The sequence below is a fragment of the Astatotilapia calliptera genome, chromosome 3 (assembly GCF_964374335.1).
Source record: "Astatotilapia calliptera chromosome 3, fAstCal68.1, whole genome shotgun sequence".
NCBI lineage: Eukaryota > Metazoa > Chordata > Actinopteri > Cichliformes > Cichlidae > Astatotilapia > Astatotilapia calliptera.
Genome location: NC_137424.1, coordinates 72,462,358 through 72,474,615, shown reverse-complemented (window position 1 = coordinate 72,474,615; position 12,258 = coordinate 72,462,358). Strand labels below are relative to the sequence as shown.

At 45.6% G+C, this 12,258-nt stretch overlaps 1 protein-coding gene and 1 long non-coding RNA gene across 2 annotated transcripts in view; one reads left to right on the top strand and one right to left on the bottom strand.

Annotated features, from left to right (window-relative positions):
- The window catches only part of LOC113015028 (junctional adhesion molecule-like), a 357,528-nt gene that overhangs the window by 91,192 nt on the left and 254,078 nt on the right, over positions 1–12,258 (bottom strand). The gene's annotated exons all lie outside the window — the stretch shown is intronic.
- On the top strand, positions 26–7,194 carry LOC145425843 (uncharacterized). The gene is made up of 2 exons (XR_013906604.1): positions 26–689; positions 6,486–7,194. It is a non-coding gene; the product is annotated as an uncharacterized LOC145425843 (long non-coding RNA).

The window sequence follows — 12,258 nt, the reverse complement described above, 5'->3', positions numbered from 1 at the left end:
ACTCAGGGAAAGAGAGGACCGGTGCTGAGAATTGGAACAGCCTTAGGCTGTATCCCAATTCAGGTTCTGCAGCCTTAAAGTACGCAGCCTTAACGGTCCACAAGGGCCGCGTACTCAAAGACCGCTAAGGCCGGAAGTGCGAGGCTTGTGAAATGCCGGTCGAGCTCCGTCGCGCTGCCCAGGTTGCCTAGCAACCATGATACTAACCGCTGGAAACGTTTCATACTGTGTTGTTTTTGTATGTATACCGAGCTTCTTATTAACTGCACGCACACACTGATCTCTGCTCCGCTTCCACTTTATTTCTCATTCTTTTTTCCTTTCCCTGAAGCTTCTTGCTCGCCAGTGAATTACACACATTGCAGCGACACAGTGCCATCTAGTGGCTGATACAAACATAGGTCAACATGCTACATCTCCCTTCTTAACCCTCTGATGCATAGTGGTCACTGGAGTGGACAGCTACTAAAACGTACATATCTCTTTAATGCATTGGTTTCTATGGTGGAACTGCATATTAGCCTTTAGAGTGCTCTCTGCTGCCATGCTCCATTGAGGTCAATTCAGTGTTCAGTTAGTGCAACTGCAAGTAAATTTCCTCTGAATCAAAGATGGCAGACAAACTGTCACCCCTGCCGACCACTGCTGGCATATCCTGTCAATCCTTCTATGCTAAAAGAGCCCAACAGGTAAAAAAAATATGATGATATGCAGTAACATCTAGGGAAGGATATTATCTGTTTGGAATAAGAAATTGTTATGTCTAATATGTAGAAAACTACGATTAACCATGTGTCCACTGTAGTGGACATCATGCATTACCCACTATATTTTTTTAACATAAGTCATAAATTGTCTCACTGTTTTTTGGGACTGTTTTGGTTATAAGTAAGCATATAATTGTTACATTTATAAGCTACTCATTTAAAATATATATTTCTGTGCAGATCAGCTGTAGTTTGAGTTACTATAATAATTATTTTATCATATGTTGTAGACTTCAAATGCAGCAAAGAATAAGGCAGCGTACAGAATAGTCCAGGAAATTCCATCCAGCTCCAGTGATGATGATTTCATTGATGAGTGCAGTGATGATGAGTTCAGTGATAAGTCCAGTGATGATGAGAGTGGCTGCCAGAGCAGAACAGAGACATAGGAACTACGGACAGCCTAGGTGTGATGAACACAGAAGTGTTTGGAGATGCAGAGACTAAGATGTCAGTTTGTGTTTTCTTCCAGCATGCTACTAAGGGCTTGGTAATACTGTCCTGCATCGTTATAGAACTGTGTAGACTCAAAAATGTTTCTCTTGTTGGAGATAGTTTGCCATATTCAGGTGTAGGATTCACAGCTAGGACTGTTGATTGGTTTTGTTATTTACGTCTAAACATTGGGGCCTTATGAGTTGAAAGTTCCAAAAAAATTGCTGAGATGTTTTTCAAAGGATACAAGCAAACAAGTGTTTGTATATTTACAATAGAACACAAGGTAATTAATTTTTATAGTAAATTCACAGTATTTCATGCTAAGTGCTCAGGCGCATGTAGTCCACTGGAGTGGACAAGTTTATAACTTTATAAAAAAACATATTTTTGGGAAAAAAAGAGTTGAACATTTTTTTTCATGTCCTGAGAAGAATAAAAGCACTTAAGAAAAAAATCTTGACCAAGGCTTTCATAATTCATGCATCAGAGGGTTAAAAAAAAACACAACTCAGGCTTGTAAAATTTCTAAGGCAACTGAAATTACAGGAATAACATCCTGAGCACATCCATTGATAACATAGCATTCGACTCAATACTGGCTATATCACAAACATAATAAACAGATGCATTTGGTGACATCATTGGAACAACAAACATGTAAACAGCTTTTGTTTTGTTTTTTTTTTTGTTTTTTTGTTTGTTTGTTTTTTTTAGGGCAGCGATCCGCCTGCACCCTTTACAATATTACAGGTCCAAGACCTGTCTTGGTTTGGTAACACGCCCATATCGAGTCGTGTATCCAGGTGTTGTAATGTCTTCACCAGGGGGCTCCACAGGCGGGGGCTGAGATACCACAGGGCTGTCATCGCTGATGCCTGTTGGTTGAATGAACTCCTCACCTCCTACGCTGTTCCTGCTTCTGCGGAGGTGTCGGCGGTTACGCCGGTAAACTTGTCCTGTATCTGTGGTTATGTTGTAGCTTCTGGACGTGTCGGCACAACTTGTGACCACAGCTGGCTTCCAGGAACCGTCTTGTTGCCGGAACCGGACCGGTGTGCCAGGACATAGTTGAGGCAGAGGTCGGGCGGCTTTGTTGAAATAAGTCTGCTGGCGCTGCTGGCAGACCTCTCTCCTCTCACGCACTGTTTGCTGGCAAACTACTTGGGGTGCCAGCTGTTTTGGTGTTGCAGGGAGGATGGAGCGAAGTCTCCGGCTCATGAGTAGTTGTGCAGGCGACTTTAAGTTGTCCACAGGGGTGTTCCGGTATTCTAATAGGCTCAAGTAGGGATCCTTATGTTCCGCTTTGGCCTTGTCCAGAAGTTTCTTTGCTGTCTGGACTGTTTTCTCGGCTAGACCATTGCTCTGTGGGTAATGGGGACTAGTAGTGGTGTGGGTGAAACTCCATGACTTTGCGAACTGTTGAAACTTACTGGAAGCATAGCACGGACCGTTATCACTAATCACCGACTCTGGAATACCATGCCTAGCCATGGCTGACTTTAGTTTGTGGATCACTGCTTCTGCAGTGCAGCTGCGCAGTCTTTCCAACTCGAAGAATCTACTGTAGTAATCTACCATGATGATGTAGTCTTCCGAGTTCCAAGTGAACAGATCGGTGGCTATGACCTGCCACGGTCGTTCTGGTATTGCATGTGACAACAGGGGTTCCTTGGGGTTAGCAGCTTGTCTCTCCTGGCATGTGCTGCAGGCTCCGACTGCTTCCTCAATCTGCTTTCCCATGCCTGGCCAAAACAGAAGGTCTCTGGCTCTGTTTTTGCTCTTTTCTATACCCATATGGCTGGAATGAATCCGATCTATCATGTCCTTTCTGAGCCTTTTTGGGATGATCATTTTCTCTCCTTTAAACATGATCCCGTCTATCAGTGAGATCTCATCCCTGTGGTTCCAAAACTCCTGAATGTCAGGCGGGCATTGAGACCTTTTATCTGGCCATCCACTCAATGTGGTCCGTCTCAGGCTGTTGAGCTGAGGATCTTGGGCTGTTTCGTTTCTTATCTCTGAGAGTCTCTGATCACTGACAGGCATGTTGCTGAGGACTGAGTGGATCTGCGCATCCATCCCGTCACATAGTGATTTGTCGTGAAACTCTATGGATTTCCGGGAGAGCGTGTCGGCTACCGGGATGTCTTTCCCTGGCTTGTGGATGATGCTGATGTCGTACTTTTGCAGCTGTATTATCATCCTCTGTAGCCGTGGTGGTGCTGATGCTAGTGGTTTTTTGAGTATGGACTCGAGTGGCTTGTGGTCCGACTCAATGGTCACATGTCGACTGTACATGTACTCGTGGAACCGCTTGCAACCAAAGAGAACAGCATACAGCTCTTTTTCTATTTGGGCATAGTTCTGCTCAGTGCTGTTAAGTGACTTGGATGCGTAGGCAACTGGCTTGCCGTCCTGCAGCATCACAGCACCGAGGCCACTTTTGGATGCATCGACCTGGAGTCGTAGCGCTTTCTTGGGGTCGAAGAAGGAGAGAACTGGGCCTGGTTCTTTAGTGATCAGCTCCTTCATTCGTTGAAAGGCTCTGTCATGGTTCTTGTCCCATACAAACTCACTGTCCTGCTTTAACAGCTGGCGGAGCGGAGCATTTATCTCTGACAGGTGTGGGGCAAATCTTGCTAGATAATTAACCATCCCCAGCACTGTTTCCAATTCCGCCCTGTTCTGTGGGGGCACCATGTCTTGGACTGCTTTTACTTTTTGTGGATCTGGTTTCAGCCCTTCGTGTGACAATGTGTGACCGAAGTAACTGACCTCTTTGACGCAGATGGTGCACTTGTCAGGGTTCAGTTTTACACCTCTCTCTCTGCTGCGCTGCAGCATGGCCCTCAGGTTGTCGTCATGCTCCTGTTTGGTTTCTCCGAAGACCAGTACGTCGTCCACAATGGCTGCCACGCCCCTCAGGCCCTCGTAGGTCTCGTCCACGCGTCGCTGGAACTCATCCTGAGCTGAGATTATGCCGAATGGCAACCTGAGGAAGCGGTACCTGCCAAACACAGTATTAAATGTGGTTAACAGAGATGATTCGTGGCTTAGCTTAATGGCCCAGTAGCCTGATCTGGCGTCCAAAACACTGAAATACTTGGCCCCAGCAAGTTTTGTGGTGACATCCTCTAAGGTGGGTAGAGGGTAATGGGGTCTTTGTATAGCCTTGTTGAGGGGTCTGGGGTCCAGACATACTCTGAGTCTGCCTGTCTTGGGTTTTTCCACGACAACAAGTGCATTCACCCAGTCCGTAGGATCTGTGACCTTGCATATGATTTGGTTCCTTTCCATGTTGTCGAGCTCGTCTTTGAGTCGGGCTCGCAGAGCAATGGGAATCCGACGAGGTGGGCTGACTGTGGGTGCAACGTCTGGATTTACATGGAAACTGCATTCACCAGAAAATTCTCCTATCCCTTTGAATACGTCTGCATATTCGTCTAGTATTGCCTGTGAACTGTTGGTTGTCTTGCCTCTTTCTTCCGTCACTGCCATCACAATCCTTACCAGGTTAAGGTCACGGCAAGCTTTCATTGCTAATACAGGTGGGGCGCTTGTGTTAACAACATGGAATTCCAACGTGCAGGTCTTGTCTTTGTGTTTGCATTTTAACTGGCATTTTCCTTCCACGCTGAGTGAGTGTCCCCCATAATCTGTGAGCTTGTGTGTGACAGGCTTCAGTGTCACGTGTGGGAAGAGTGTCTGGAACATGTTAGCTGGAATTGTGTTTGCTTGCGCCCCAGTGTCAACTTTAAACCTCACTGTCTGTGGGGGGGAACCAAGCTGCATGTCTGCATATGCTTGCTCATCCTTTCTTCCTTCATTTTCTATGGTGATGCTATCAATGTAGAAACAGTCTTGGTCCTCATCTGTGTCCATAGTTGACATTTCTATGTTCTCTCTCACAGTGTGTACTGATTTGAGGTGGGCTTTTGTCTGCGAAGGGAGTCTTGACCTGCATGCTCTTGCAAAATGGTTCATTTTCTTGCATTTTGCACATTGCTTCCCTTTTGCTGGGCAGATGTCTTTATTACTGTGTTGTCCGGCACAATAGCTGCACGTTTTTAGTGTTGCATTAGCGTGTTCTTTTGGTCTCACGCTTCTTGTTTGATATTCTTGTCTGTGCGATTTCCTGCCGATGGCGTGCACAGTTTCTTGGCCCCTGGAGTGACCCATAGTTTTTAGCTGTTGCTTTGCTAGCTCGTGTGATCGTGCTATATCTATAGCTTTCTCTAGTGTGAGCTCTGCGCCTTGGCTGAGTAGCTTTTCTCGGACGTGTGGCGAGTTAGTGGCAAATACAATGCGATCCCTGACCATTTCATCTGTATTTGGGTACCCACAGTCTTTAGCAAGTAGTTTCAGTTCCGTAATAAACTGTTCAAATGTCTCATTTTCACCCTGCATCTTTTCATGAAACTTATATCGGGCGTAGATTGGGTTAGCTTTCGGTATGATGTAATCAGTGTACTTATCGTAGTACGTCTGAAGCTTTCGGGAGTCGTCTGCGGTGAGCGTCCACGTGTTGTAGATGTCCCGTCCTTTCTCACCGACCCATAGAAGAAGGTAGCTGCATTTGTCTGCCTCCTCCTTCCCCCGAAGAGGACCAGCGAACATTAGCTCGGCGTGCTGCTTGAAACGCCGCCATGCCTCGGGCAGGTTGCTGGAGTCCCAATCCATACGCGGTGTGGGAACGCCGTAAGCCTCCATGTCTGTGCTGTCCGACGGCGAGGGATTGCGTAGAATCCGCTACTCTGACACCATGTGTTGTTTTTGTATGTATACCGAGCTTCTTATTAACTGCACGCACACACTGATCTCTGCTCCGCTTCCACTTTATTTCTCATTCTTTTTTCCTTGCCCTGAAGCTTCTTGCTCGCCAGTGAATTACACACATTGCAGCGACACAGTGCCATCTAGTGGCTGATACAAACATAGGTCAACATGCTACACATACAGCTTTGTTTGAGAGAAATGAAGGAGAACATATTTTGTTCATTTGTTCGTTTGTTTCTACACGAGCTTTGTGTGATTTAATAAGTATCTGAGGCTGAGACCACATGACTGTAAAACATGATTGTTGGGCTTCATTTCTGTACTGAACAGTCATTTTAAGATTAGCTAGTAAATAAAAATTATGTTGTTCATGAGACTAAAGTCAGTGTAAATATAATATTGCCAATATTATAGTTATTATATTAATCATTATTAGTTATTACAGCAGTGAACTTGAACAATTCACGTGAACAATTCACTTTTATTGTCACATCACATGTGCAGGTACACTGGGCAACAGCACCGCCTACAACTGCAAAGCTCTCCAGCGAGTAGTGCGGTGCTCTGAACGGATAATTGGAGGTGAGCTTCCCTCCCTCCAAGACATCTACAGGAAGCGGTGCCTGAGGAAAGCGGGGAGGATCATCAAGGATTCCAGTCAACCCAGCCATAAACTGTTCAGACTACTTCCATCAGGAAGGAGGTTCTGCAGCATCCGGTCCCGTACCAGCAGACTGAGAGACAGCTTCTTCCATCAGGCCATCAGACTGCTGAACACGTCATAGACACCTCACCTTCACTACTGGAACTTCAACATTATGCACTACATACCGTACAGTAATGCCACTGTTTTGCACATGTCTCAACTCTGTATATTTTATATATATTTATTATTGTTTACTCTATTTAATTTGTAAAATATGTGTACACACACACACACACACACACACACACACACACACACACACACACACACACACACACACACACACAGGAAAATATTTAGTATACACATCCAGAAATGCATATACTATTATATATTGTACATATATTTATTAGTTTCAGATGTAGCCATTCTTGTATTTTGCTGTTTACATTATTGTATTTTGCACACCTCTGTTGCTTGTGAAGCTCGCACACAAGAATTTCACTCACATGTGCTGTACCAATGTACCTGCACATGTGATGTGACTATAAAAGTGATTTGATTTGATTTGATTTGGTAAATGGCCTGCATTTGTATAGCGCTTTTCTAGTCCATAGGACCCCAAAGCGCTTTACACTACATTCAGTCATTCACCCATTCACACACACATTCACACACTGGCGATAGCAAGCTACATTGTAGCCACAGCTGCCCTGGGGCGCACTGACAGAGGCGAGGCTGCCGGACACAGGCGCCACCGGGCCCTCTGACCACCACCAGTAGGTAAACATGGGGTTAGTATCTTGCCCAAGGATATTTGGCATGCAGCCTGGGATCGAACCACCGACTGATTAGTGGCTGACCTGCTCTGCCACTTGAGCTACAGCCACCCTGGTACAGCCAGTGTTGGGTAAGTTACTTTAAAATAGTAACTTAGTTACATTACTAGTTACTTCTCTCAAAAGTAACTCAGTTACTTCAAGTTACTCGTTACTTTCAAAGTAACTAGCTACTAGGGAAAGTAACTTTGGTTTTACTCAGAATTCTCTTGTTAATGTGTTTCTTCCATAACTTTGCCAGTCTTCTAGCTTGCTTACTTGCCACAAGTGCACTGTGCCACCCACCAATAGACAGGAAAAGATAATGTGCATATTTCCACGAGAGAAATCCCACGCCTGGACCGTCATTGACTGCTGCCATGATTCTAGCCTACGTCACAGCGTCATGTGCGCCTTTTACATCCAACACAAAAACTGACGTCGTGGTGCTTTGATTGTACTCAGAACTCGGAAATTCTGCCTTCTGAATAGGAAGATGTAGGCAACACCAGACTGCAGATGCAGGAAAAGGTGTTTTGTTTCCTTTGCAGAAGATCTCGGTGACCACAGGGGGTGAGGATCCTGGAGGCCCGAGACAAGAGAGGGACCGAGAAAACCTAAGCTTACACATGGAGTGTTCTCGAATGGGAGCTGGTGTTTATTACTGGACCAATTAGATGACATGAGGTTGTCTGATTTGCTGAGCCAGCACACAATGTATTGCGACCTCTGGTGTTCCAGAGGTCGAGAGAGGGAGTGTGGAGCAGGGAAATTATTTTACTGCTATTGTTAAATAATCATCATCATTACTATTGCATTAATAATAGAATCTGCAGCATTGATATTGTATTCAGAGGTTTAAACAGTGTGTGTCTTTTAGAAAGACTAAGTGCAGCAGGCTGACAGGAAGTTGCAGAGAGTTTGCAGAAGAGAAAGCAGAAGTGAAAGCAGAGTCTAAGTATTCTGAGAACCAGGTTAGACGAGGCTATTTGAATTACTAGGTTATTCAAATTGTCTGTTATACTTTTATATTCTTTTATTAAGCTCTTAGTAGAGGTTCTTGATTAAAACATTTATTTAGTAGATGACATATACATAGTCTCAGTTAGGTTGTTACACATAAGGATGAGCCTCTGTTCTGGTGAAAGGTCAGAAGTGCAACAGGTGAATTGAGAAAGAGCATTTAAGGACAAGACAGTAAGTGAGAGGTGACATAGAGGCTGAGTGAGGTCGTGACATACACCCACACACACACATGAGTTAGATTTATTTATAGGAAAGAGGTTAGTCATGTCTGGTTGTAACTGCGAAAGTGTCTCTGTAAACGAGGAACCGTTCCTTGTTGTCTCGGCAAGAAAGAGGAACAATTCACTTCAAGACAAGAACTGAAAGGTAGACAGGAAGTACCGGCCATGAAAATAGAAGACGATGTTCTTTCGAACTGTGTTAAAAGTCATTGTGGTTTTGATTTGACGTATGTATATATCCTGTCTGGGACGTATGAAGGGGCGTCATTAAATCAAACCCTGATGCTATAAAAATCTGTGTATGCTTTGATTAAGTCGAAGATCAATTGCTGTCTGCGTACAGAGTTGTTCTTCCCACACGTGTGTATTCATTAAAATCATTGTTTGACCAAGATCTTCTGGACCATGGTTGTTTGTACTCTCCTTCCTCAATATCTGAACCTTAACAGTTGCTAACTCCGGGTCCGATAACAGGCACCACACCCACAGTAGATGTGCTCGGTGTGAGGTCTCGCAGCAAGCTATCAAATGCTGCGGATTTTTCGGCTTTTAAAAAAAACGCTATATGTCGCCAGGTGTTTCATCAGATTTGAGGTGTTAGCTCCTTTGCACAGTATCACAGTATCACCTTAAAGCACTTGTTGCAGGCTGCAGAGTTTGCATATTTTGCTGTGAAGTACAGCCAGACTTTGACAGCTTCGCCTTGGTCATTTTTAATCTATAGCTCTGCTCTAAAAGAACGTACGTACCTGGACCTGCCTACTATCCTCGGAAACGTAAAATGATTGGCTAGAAGTGTATCACAGCTCAGGAAAAAAAAGCACCGAAATAAAGCACCGAAATGTGCGCTACTTTTCGGTCTGGTTACTACCGTTTATGTCAGAACCGGTGCCATCATGGCACCGGATACCGGGAACCATCCCTACTGGTGACACACCCGCACCCCAAGCCCTACTTGTGTGGGTGGGTGTGATGGTGCAGGAAGAGGGAGGCAGCCGGGGATGGGGAGGAAAAGATGGGAGGAGCAAGATACCCCTCCCTGGGGCCAGCTCCCCCACTGACCCCAGTAGGCAACCCCCGTCCTTTGGCAACACCAAGGCAAGGGAGCCCAGGCCTATCCTACGGCAACAGGACCCGGGGCAGCCCACCCGACCCCACCGCAGAGGAAACTGTACCCACCTTAACATTCAGTCATCTCCCAGACTGCACAAGACAGCAGACACCCAGCTTAAGTTTATTCTCCACCTCTCCTGTGACTCTCCCCCAACTGCAGAGTGGACTCCTGCAAGGATGGAACAAACTCCCTGTCAGTTGAAGAGTCCCCTAGTTAGGCCGATGCGCCGGAGGCCCCCTGCTGTGCCCCTGTGCACCCACCGGCCCACAACCTCAGCGATGCACCAACAAGGACCTAAGCCCCCAAGACCCAGCCAGAGCCCTAGCATGGAGGCGAAGCACCCCCGAACCCCAAGCCCCCACGCCTGCCCCGGATCCACTCAGCGGCAGCCAGACTACAAGGCCAGTAACCTACGTCCGCCAGCACAGACCCTCCCCCAGCCCTGCTGCACACAGCCGCAAGAGCAACCAGAGTCACTAACCAGGTTATGACCACAACCCCTGGGTTAAGCCATCCAGTGATTACGTCCCTAGGGATTCTCCAGACGACCTAAGCCTGTCCCTACCTCCACATCAACCACAATGGCGAAGGCGGGACCAAACATCGACCCCCCACCCCCGCTAGGTGATGGAGCCGATCAAAGTAGCCCAGAGGGATTGATGTAATGTGGCGGTAGAGGCTGTCTCGAGACTAATGTGATCTATTAGATGGTTTCTGTATTGGCTAGAGTTACGATTATTTTTATTTTTCCAGTTCATGATGTAGCCGGATGGGCTACTCGCCCTTCTTTTTCTCTCTCTCTCGCTCGCTCTACCACCCTCGCTCTCTTTCCGCTGCACTCGCTCCATGTATCATGTGATTGGGTTAATTAGGAACCCACCTGCATATTGATTACAGGGTGGTGTTTACCTGTATAAAGGGAAGCCGGTTTTTTGTTGGATCATTCCTCCCGAGCTTCTGGTGCGATACAGCAGTAAATGCTGGCCTATTGGTTAATTTACCGATACAATCGGATTATGTGACTGCTACAGGTAGGCCTCCTTTCGACCTCTTTCTCTCAAAAGTCAGTAACTGGTAGTCATAATTCTGCGGCCCGCTATAGCGCGGCTGTTTCTCTTTCGTTACTCCAGCTGTGGTGGAGAGACGCGTGAGTTGCGTGAGTTGCGTGAGTTGCGTTCACCGTACAGTATAGCGCCTCCAGTCTTGGGGTAAGCCCGCTTATATTATAGCTGCTAGTATTTCTAAATTAGAGACGATTAAGGTTATCTTTGCCTTTTTTGTTTGTAGGGTTTGATTGCTGCCGCACCTTCTCAGGAACCAACTGCCTGATTTTTAAGCAAAGAGTCGAGACGCCTGCCTAGCTGCTGTCTTGTCTTATCTTGTTTTTATTAAGTAGGCTTACCCTTTTTTTTGGTTCACCTGGTGTTCTTCTATTTTATTTTGGACTGTTGCTCGTACCCATGCTTCTGTGATCGGGCTGAAGTGACTCTCTGCCCGAGTGTCGTGCTGGGACTCTAAATCACCTGGGTTGCCGGTCTCAGCCGGTGGGGAGCCAGACCGGCCTATGCCTGAGAATAATTATTACCAGCATGAGTGGTAGTTTGACCCGTGGGGTATAAGCCTTTCCTGTGTGTGCGTGTGTGTGTGATTTCTTTTATTAAAGTTATTAAAGTGTGTTTTAGTTTTTTTATGATCTGTAGCAAGCCTGACGCTCAGTGTCCTTTTGTTCTTTTAACATATTTTTCTGTGTTTTATTTCAGTGAACGGAGGACGAGCCAGTGGCCCTGGGACCTCAGGTGGTGGGTCGTTTTCACACTTTCTTTTGTACAGCACTGGGTGGGCTGCAGTGATTCTTTTTGTGTGATTTTCTTTTGGTTCCACGGCTGCTGGTAAGTCCAAGTTCCACGATTGTTTTATTTTTACTGTAGGACACTGTCAACAATCACGCTACATCTTGATTTTTAATATTTTATTTCATTTTTCTATAAATAAAACTGTTTTAATATCGGAAGCCAACCTGCCTCAGTGTGCATCCTTGAATCTGTGCGGACTCCTTTTATTCCTTTTATCTATTTTTCTTAAATATATTTCCTGGGGTGCAATTCCCCTAGGTGGCGTTGTCAAGTTTATTATTTTGTTCATAACCCCGCCGACCACTTGGTCACATACTTGGCGTTGTCGACAGAGTGCACATTTGAGGTAGATGTTTGGTCTTGTAAATTGTTTTATTTTTTTTTTGCAAAGATCCTAGTTCACCTGTTTGAAGGCTCTATTTGTTTTAGAGTGTGATTATAGACAAGACAGCAGTATCCAGGTAGAAGGAAGAGTAGTAGGATTTTAGCACCTTGCTGATTTAATTTTCTCTTTTTTTTGGGTCAAAATTTATTATGGAGGAAGAATTGCAGCAACTTAGAGACTTGGTAGCGCAGTTAAGGGCAGATAATGAGCAATT